Below are 9,878 nucleotides of genomic sequence, written 5' to 3'. Positions count from 1 at the left end.
GCTGCCCCTGATGAAGCATCTCTTACCAGGGTTGTATGGCTGCAGCTTCCAGCTTCCAGTGAGCTCTCACTAGAGCCCTTTGAGATTTTGCAAGGCTTCCACATGATTTTGTGAGCCTCTCACAAGAGCTTTCAAGGCTCTCACAAGTTCTTGCTGGAACCTAGAAGTTGTCACATCCCTTCTACTCACTTCTTTGGCAGGTGGTGTGGCATGCACACAGAGGCACCCCTTGGATTCTGCCAGTGGCGGATGAAGCCACTCAGGCTCCTGGGGCGGCATGCCCAGGGCGGGGCGAGGAGCCCATAGGGGCAGGGAGCACCGCAGGGCCTCCAGAGTCTGCCTGCCTCCTCCCACTCAGCCGCCCTACAGCTGGCGGGGGGAGGCAGCGGGTGGACCATTTGGGCAGTGCGGAGCCTGTGTGTGCCCAAGCCACTGTGTCTCTCCCAGGAGAGATGCGTGACTCGGGCATGCTTCAGGCCCCGCAGTGAGTACCACCCAACATTTTGTCACCCCCTCAGTGGTGACACCCGGGGTGGTCCGCACTCACCGCACCCTCCTCCCTCCACCCCTGGATTCTGCTGCCTAAGGCAGTCACCTCAGTCTGCCTCATGGATAGGACAGATCTGCACAGGAGCCATTCCAGAGCGGATTAAGTCTGCCGAGTTGCAGCTCCAGGGGCTTTTGTGCGGTTAGTAAAAGGAAAACAGTTTCCTCCATCACCCATATTTGTGGGAATTTTTTTCCAAAATCTATATTCATTCTGAATTTTGGGAGTGGGTGGGGAGCAGTGAAGGTTTATCTCTTGCTCTTTCTTACTCTAAAACAATTAAGAGGAGGCTGAGTGTTGTGTGCTCTTGCATCTACTTTTTATTATTTACAGCTTCACATTGGCTAGTTTAGTGTAGTACTTGCTTGTGTTGGAAGGGCAAATCCTCCAACAGGCATTTAAAGATGAAGCTGTTAATGCTGTTTGTGGAGTGCTGAAGAACTCCAGGGGATGTTTCCCTCCAAGAAGAGCAGCAGCAGATGGATTTTTTTTTTTAAGTTAAATGAAGTTTTTATCTCTTTTTTTTAACAAAAACTTATCTGTTCTGCTTTAACACAAAAATCATTCAGAGCTTTCTGGGATTCTTGAGGCAGCATTTTATAAAAAGCATAGATCTAGAGTAGGGAAACACAGAGAGCTTGAAAAAACATATAACTATGGTAATCAGAAAAGTAGAGACTATGGAAAAACATGGTAACAGAGCTACACAAGGCTTTGTGAACTGTAAATCACCTCCAGCAAATTAAGTTACTAGCTTAATCCAATTCGGGGCTCTGACATCTCAGTTCAACTAGAAGAGGGCAAAAACACCTCATTATTCAATCCCAGCACAGAGTGGTTGCACCTTTTTAGCAAGTACTGTAGTTAGTTATTTAATGCTTTATTATATATTTTTCACTCCCTATGAAAAATGGGATTTTCTGTCTCAGGTGACAGTACAACTTGGCCAGCCTTGGGTGTTATTTACATAGACTTGGGGACAGGGGGTACAGTTTGTTATTCAACCTCATGCAGCAAAGTTTCTTTGATCGTCCCTGCCTCAACCCACTAGTCACCATCCACTGGACTTAACCCCATGATTCTCAGACACCTTGCCCTGCCAATATATAACATAGAACTAAGCTGGCTTGACAGATGAGTAAGACAAGATTCCCCGTGCACCAAGCCAGCCAGCATCAGGTTTCTGTTGAGACACTTTAAGTAAGGAGAGAGATAAAATGCAAGTTACATAAAAGAAAATAAATTCATGATTTTTCTAAGGCTAACACTATCACAATCCTAACTTAGTTGAAACAGACTCATAGCCTCCATCGATGAGGGAGAATATTGGGACCTTCAGTTGAAGGCAAAGAGGGACAGGGACAGAAAATCCCATCTCAGATTATATGAATATGAGCTCTAGTAGAGGTGATGGTAATTGGGCAAAGGGGTCAGACGTCAATCAGAGAGGTTTTTTCAGTCTGCAGGTTGAAAGAAAGAATATTTAAGGTCTGGCCAGGCCAGGGTTTTTTAATTTTCCTTTTCATTTCGAATTGTTTTATCCTTGTTGCAAGATGTCCTGAGAATCTTGTCATGCAGTAGCCTGTAAATATTGTTAATATTAACAACAGCCAGAAAAATTCTGAAAAAAGAATTGGCAGGCAAAGAAGATATAAGAGATGAAGATATGAACCCCAAGTTAAACCTCTGGTTTGCACAAACAAAAGCAAAGGATATTCTATGAACTCTGCTGCAGTAAACATATCCCCCCTTGCACAATGATTTTCCACATTCCTTTCAATGGGGATTGGATACACAGCTGGTGGTAGATCAGTACTAACATGATGGCAGCTGGTAAATGACAATTGTGGGTGTTTTTAATGTTCCTTAAATGTCCTGAAATGGTTCTGGAGTAGCTGCTGTATTGCCACAGAATTTCCTTTGTTGCATTCATATAGACCAAGGAAATGTTTAATACAGAAGATATGTACCACAGGCAAAATGCTCACAGCCCATATCTCCCTCAAGTAGCTGTCTGTCACATTTGTTCAAAGTATGCTGCTGGCAACATGGTAGTTATTAAAATCAATATTTTCTGAAAAGCTAAAGGAAGTGTGTCAATGGGATCATGGTAAATACATTCTATACAACAAAGTCTTGTTTATTAAAGCATAGCAATTAACTTAAAAGGTGGACTTTATGCTTGGATTCTGAGGCACGGAGCTCAGTGGCAAGTAGATTGTGGATTATTCCCTGAAAAAATTGCAATGAATGTCAAGTAGTCTTAAAGGTTTACTGTTCAGAGCATTTACAATGGGAAAAATTCCCATTTTATGATAATCTTCAAATATACAATGAAAGCCTATAAAACATTTTCCATTTTCCTGCTTAAGATGCAGAAACAAGCACACTTGCTACTCCCAGTGATCTGAACATTAAACCGGGACTGATGCACTGATCAGAGAGTCGCTGTAGCTCACAACAATTCCACCGTGGTTCTTGTTACGCATTTTAGTATGCCGGCAAGGTGCAAAGTTTTTCTAGTTCTAACGACTTTGCCCTTCAGGCATTCCGATCCACAAAATGTATTAGCTGGATTTAGATTGGCTTTACACTCTGATGTAAAATACATTTACTTGAAAGCAAGTACTGTTGATGTCAATGGAATTTGGGAATGGAACCCCCTCCCCCCCCGTTAATCTGTTTACACCACATCCTAAAAGTCCAAAGCTGTGGGCCTTCATTAGCTACACCTGCCCCTCTGCAGCTGAAGTGGCATTAAATTCAGAGTAAGTGCCAAGCCAACTCCTCTACTAGGAAAGGCTGCCTGCACTAGTTTGGCTTGTACCGCCTTGCCTTTGCTGTTTTCACTTATCAAGCTGTAATATTACCCTCCTCTTTACGTCTAGTAGCATGGCCACAGAGGCCAAAGGTGCAAGTCGAGCTGTGGGCAATGTAGTATATTTAATTTAATTTAAGAACCAGTTTGTACATTACTAGTATACCTGAAGGAGTGCCTCCACCCCCATCGTTCTGCCCAGACACTGAGGTCCAGCTCCGAGGGCCTTCTGGCGGTTCCCTCACTGAAAAATGAGGTTACAGGGAACCAGGCAGAGGGCCTTCTTGGTAGTGGCGCCCGCCCTGTGGAACGCCCTTCCATCAGATGTCGAGGAAATAAACAACTAGCTGACTTCAGAAAACATCTGAAAGCAGCTCTGTTTAGGGAAGCTTTTAATGTTTGATCTCTTATCGTGTTTTTTATATTCTGTTGGGAGCTGCCCAGAGTGTCTGGGGAAACTCAGCCAGATGGGCAGGGTATAAATAATACGTTGTTGTTGTTGTTGTTGTTGTTGTTGTTGTTGTTGTTGTTAAGATATCTCAAAGGGATTTACAAACAGAAAAATATTTTTAAAACACAACACAAATAAAATATACCATGTAAATCAATGCAACATATTAGCGCTAAGATGTTCACTCACAACTGATGAGTTACAAAATCATAGAATGTTGTTTCCCACCTAACAGGACAAGCATGTAGATAAAATTCAAAGCCACCAAAACAAGAGCTTAACTTTTGCCTAAATGTCAGGCAGCGGTGGGTGGGATGAATAAAAAGCATGTTGCTGATGTTCTAAAGATGCCAGTGTTGGTGGCAGGTGAACCTCCTTGGGGAGAACATTCTACAAATGGACAGCCATCACCAAAAAGGTATATTATCTTTTGTCAACTTCCAAACTTCACTCTCTAGTTGTCATCATTTTAGTGGCCCCCCGAGAAGCACTTGGCTGCTTGGGGTGCTAGACTAAATATATCTTTTTTTTTTTTTTAATAATTTTTATTAAACAAATTACAAACTTACATATACATACATACATATACATACACTTACACGTATACAAGTACATACATTCACATAATACAAATACACACACAAAAAAACGAGAAAAAAACATACCCACATAAGTAGATATAATTTCATGTAATACTAGTCCGGATAATTTTATTATATGTATTCTTTAAAAATACTATCATATTCCAGCCTCCTGAATGCTTCAGTAAGGCTAAAATTATTCATAGTTCCTTCCTAGGGCTTCCCATTTTATCTCTTCATTAAATTTAATTTTAAATATACTTTCAATATATGTACTTTTGTGACTCAGCCCGTATGTTGTTCTTTTTATGTTATTTTTAATTTCTATTTCCTTTTCCTTTTTCTTTTTTTCCTCCATTTTGTAGAACGGCAGAGGCTATTCCATAATAACCATTATATTGGTGTTACATCTTTTCTTTAGATATTGTATGAAATCGTTCCACTCTTTTATAAATTTTTCTTTTGGATTGTCTTTAATTTTTTCTGTAAGATATGCCAATTCTACATATTCTAGCGTTTTATTAATCCAATCTTTTATGTTTGGCACTGTCGCACTTTTCCATTTTGTACCTATTAATATTTTAGCCGCAGTTGTGGCATATAAAAAGAAGCTTCGTACTCTCTTTGGGATATCAGGCGTTGTTATGCCTATAAGGTAGGCTTCCGGTGTTTTTTTAAATTTGATGTTACATATTAATTCTATCTCTAAGTGGATCTCACTCCAGAATGACTCTATCAGCTTGCAATCCCACCATAGATGGTACCAGTTCCCAACTTCATCACATCGCCAGCACTTTTTACTTGCATTCTTGTACATTTTTGAAAGTTTGTACGGGGTAATGTGCCACCTGTAAAACATTTTAATCATGTTTTCTCTGATTGAGTTGCATGCTGTGAAGCTCCAGTTCTCCTTCCATAGATTTTCCCATCTAGTTAACATGATAAATATATCTTTAGTATGATTTAGCAGGAATCTTCTTATATTCACATGGATCTTGTTCTTTATTGCTATGGCTGGCACCTGATTTTGGCACACTTGGGCACCTGCCACAGCCCAAAGCCCTTTCAGGGACCACTATCAAGAGACTCAGCTATACTGCTGCAAATAAAATGTTTTAAGTGTGTTGTAAAGTGCTGTATACAATTGTGGCACTAGATGGTGAAGGTGAGCTATGGCAAATTCAATTTATTTTTCAGAACTTTTTTTAAAAAGCATTTTCATAGCATTATTAAATATGCGTGTAGATTCCACCATGGTTGGTGGAATGTAGACAGCTTCATTTAAAGTGAATATGAACATTGGCCCATCTCAGTATTGTCCACCCATGTGGCCTTCAAGATCATCCATGACCACTGGTCATCTGGCTGGGGCTGCTGGGAATTAGGGACCAGCAAGATCTGGAGGGACAAAAGGTTTGCTACCCCTGGTCTACACTGACTGGCACACTAGCTCTGCAGGGTTTCTGATGGGAGTCTTACTTAACCCATCTTTGGATCCCAGTAATTGCACCTGGGTCATTCTGCAGGAAAATATATGCCCAAGGGATGGACCGGGGAGCCATTTGGCCTGGGTCCCAAGTGCAAAATGGGTTGAATATATAGACACTTATTTTTAGCATTTGACAAATTCCACAGCTTGAATTTATTCACATTGGACCAAAATATGACATACTAAGTTGCAAATTTAAGAAAATAAGAGGTGTGACTTGTAAAAGACATATTTAGCTAAGTCATTGTGCTAGCAGAAGCCAGTGCAATGATTCTTAGTAGTGCAGTGGGACTTCCCCCCGCTATCCTCCCCAGAACAATGTGTGTGTGTGTTGGGGGGGAAGCGGGGAGATCATTTCATCAGGTAAATGGAAATGCTTTCACTGATGGAACAATCTCCTGCGTTTTCTGGAGTGGGTGCTTTGCCATTAGAAAACACCCACAAATATTTTTACATAAATGTGTGAGCCTTGACTCACTGAGGCTCAGCTTTTGAACTTTCCTTCTTTCAGTGCATTTCACAAGGTTTGAAGTTACAATAAAGAAGAGTATTTTTGAGCATGTACAAGCTGCCTTACTTCCTTATTTCCTTTGCAGTCACTTGGGTGTTAGATTCTTATTTCCGGTGCCATTTGGGGGGCATAAAGGATCACCCCTCTAAGAACAGTGTGATGTCAGTTCATTCTGGTAAGGTGTGCACAAGACTCTTGTAAAATCTTGGTTGCACAGGTGGTAAACTGCAGCAGATATCAGTATGCAATGGGGAAGGGTGGGGAACATACACCAATCTGTCAAAAGCTTTCTGCTTTGCATTGCATGTGCATTATACCCAGTAGATGCATTTTGCTGCCATAGGAATTCTTCCCAAATGAGGGGGGTAAATCTAAATCACCTTCTGGCCAAGCGGGTGTTCACTCAAATTTGTTCTGATTTTTAAATTTATGATGTGTTCTGCCTTGTCACATTTGAGCCATATTATGCAATAAATTTTAAACCAATTTTACCTGTGAATGCATGTTATTGATTTAAATTCTACTTGCTTACAAGAAAGCAGCAAAGAAGAGCAAACAGGGGAAGGAAAACTTTGGCTTGATTTATTTATTTATTTATTTATTTATTTCGCTGATAGAGAAATGTAAATTTCTGTTGAATGCTCAAGGTCTCCGGACAGTTGGTTTGATTTCCTGGCTAAGTTTTTGGCAGCACAAGTTATGGATGTTCTAGAAGAGGGTAGTCCCACTTGTGGCCCTAGGATGTGGCCCTCAAGACCTTTTTTGTGGCCCTTGGAAACATTTGATGCTCTCCCCTGCAGGCTTCGTGCTGCCTTGCCAAAGCTGGGTAAGTAAGGCGTTGGACTTTAGAAAGAAGGCATGACTGCTCTGATAGGGTTCTAGAGTCCCCCACCCTCCTTCCCAAAGCTTTGCTAGCACTTTCCCAGCTTGGGAGGAAAGGTGGGAGGATTCTAGGACCCTGGAATTTAATATGTGGGAATGTCTTTTCATACCCACCCATTCCGAACTATATATTTTTAATATATACTGAGCCCACAATCAATAGATCCCTAGTATCTGACTGATTCTTTCATCAGCACATCATACAGCTGACTGCTTACTTTTCATTTCAGTTCTCCACAAAGCTTTTAACACATAACTTATTAACTTTCTTTAGGGCACCAGCCAACATTGTTACACTGCGCTACACCATCCCCAGAGATAACAGCATGATTTCCTGTAGTAAAAAGTCTGGAAATGATCTGCTTAACATTAGAACTTAATGACTCTAATGACCTTATTTTTAAAACCAAAGCATGTGCTATGCTCCAAACAGATCAATATTCATGTCTTTAATGATGCAAAAATAAACAGATAAAAAAGTATACTATTGTGTTTCAAGATAATTCAGAGAGAAATGAAATTTAAGTAAGGAGATATGGCATATAATGTGTTCTTTTAGGTAGAATGCCCAGAGTAGAAAATTAGCATTAATTAATAATCTAATAAAAAGAGGTATATAATGAAGAACAAAAAATTTAGGTGACTACAAATTCTGAACATTGTTAAATCCAAAGTGCAGTTGAAAGCTGCAGTGCAATCTTATGAAAGAAAACCTAATGTAGTTCATGTTTTTTTAAAAAAGTTACCAAGTATTTGTGATTAGCTGGAAGTTAAAATAATTATTTCTGGAAAAGCAGTTCAAAATTTGAGGGCCAAATAATACCCTTGAGCCAAATCCACCACTTGCTTCTCCAATCGTAAACCAAGAGTGTCTTTGGTAACATTTCATTTGTATGGCGTAGTGCACCAGATGCTATATCTTAGCAGGACAGAGGTAGCCCACCCACAGTTTTCCACGCACTGTTATGATCTAGGATTGACTGCTCAGATGTGTTGTATGTGAGGCTGCCTTTGAAAACTGTTTAGACAATTCAGATAGTTCAAAATGCAGTCACCAGCCTAGTGAGTGAGACTGATCAGTGGGAACACATCTCACAAGTAGAGAAGTTCTCCCACCATCTGTAGTAAAGGCAAATGATGACGATGACAAAAAAGGGTCTTTTCAGTGGTGGCTCCCTGATTGTGGAATTGCGTCCCTAGAGGTTTTCCCCAGTGTCAATATTGCGATCCTTTCAGGCAAAGAGTTATTATTATCTCAAAGTCTTTAATGTTTATTTCTTCTTGAAACATGTTGTTACATTCCTTTCCCCTGCTGTTGTTTTTTACTGCAATCACTGCAGTCTCTGAAATGCTGGATAGCTCAGACTGATAGAGTGGACACAAGAGTCATCACTGCTTATTCTGTTAATCTCCCCCAGGGTCAGAATTCTGGAATAACAGGTATCATACATACCCCAACCCCTAGAGCCAGAAAGGGCTATCGGTAACATGTGTACATGCTCACAACTCCAACATTTACTGGTTGGTGGAATAAGAGAACTAAGTGGTGTGATTGCAACCACTTAATTATTCTCAATCTGAACACATCCATTGCTGGTGTGGATGGGGAAAAGCGCAATCACCCTGAAAAAACCCCCAAAACAGAACAATGGCCTGTATCTAGTGATGTGGATGGTCTGCCACATTTTCACTCAAAAAAACATCAGAACGAACAGCAGCTATGGCGCGAATGGGGCCCTTTATATCCTACAATTGTTAATTAATATTGTTTCATTTTAACGGGCGCAACAGTGAGAATTCCTATAGCAGCTTAATGGGAGAAATCTTTTCCTGTATGTCACCTGAGTCATCTGTGCAACAATCTTGTAAGGTAAGGCAGCCATTTATTCCCATAATGCAGATGTGGAGCTGAAGCGTCTTCCGAACTTAAAAATGGAAAGCGTAATGCTGGTGGTCAACAAAAGAGGCTTAAAGACTGTCTCAAGGCAAATCCTAAAAAATGTAGTATAAACACCAACAATTGGGAAACACTTGCCTGCAAGCGCTCCAGTTGGAGAACAGACTTTACCAAAGGTGTCATGGGCTTTGGAGACATTTGAACTCAGGACGCAAGGGAGAAACATGCTAAGAGGAAGGCACGCTTGGCAAATCCACACCATGATCAATTCCTGCCCAGAAACCAATGTCCCCACTGTGGAAGGACATGTGGATCCAGAACTGGCCTCCACAGTTACTTACAGACTCATTGTTAAAACTGTGTTCATGGAAGACAATCTTACTCGGCTACGAGTGATCGCCAAAGAAGATCTTGCTGAATTGGACTGAGGCAAGATTTGAAATGGACACATACAGGTTCAAAAAGTTTGGCACTCTTAAACAATACACTTCCTCAGTTATCATTGTAGCAGGACTTGGAGCTAGTTAATGTGAAAAGGTTAATATACTTAAATGCAGTGTTTTCAGATTAGAACTGTAAATCACCTCCCATAAATTAAGTTACCAGCCTACAAGAGATAGGAAGACTTATCACCAAATCTGGGCACCCAATGCCCCAGCAGCATGCTATCAGTCTTTCAATGTATTGCAAGAGTTCCACCTG

This window comes from Lacerta agilis, chromosome 4, assembly GCF_009819535.1.
Source record: "Lacerta agilis isolate rLacAgi1 chromosome 4, rLacAgi1.pri, whole genome shotgun sequence".
Taxonomy (NCBI): Eukaryota; Metazoa; Chordata; class Lepidosauria; order Squamata; family Lacertidae; genus Lacerta; species Lacerta agilis.
The sequence above is the reverse complement of the archived record's forward strand: the minus strand, read 5'-3'. Positions refer to the sequence as shown.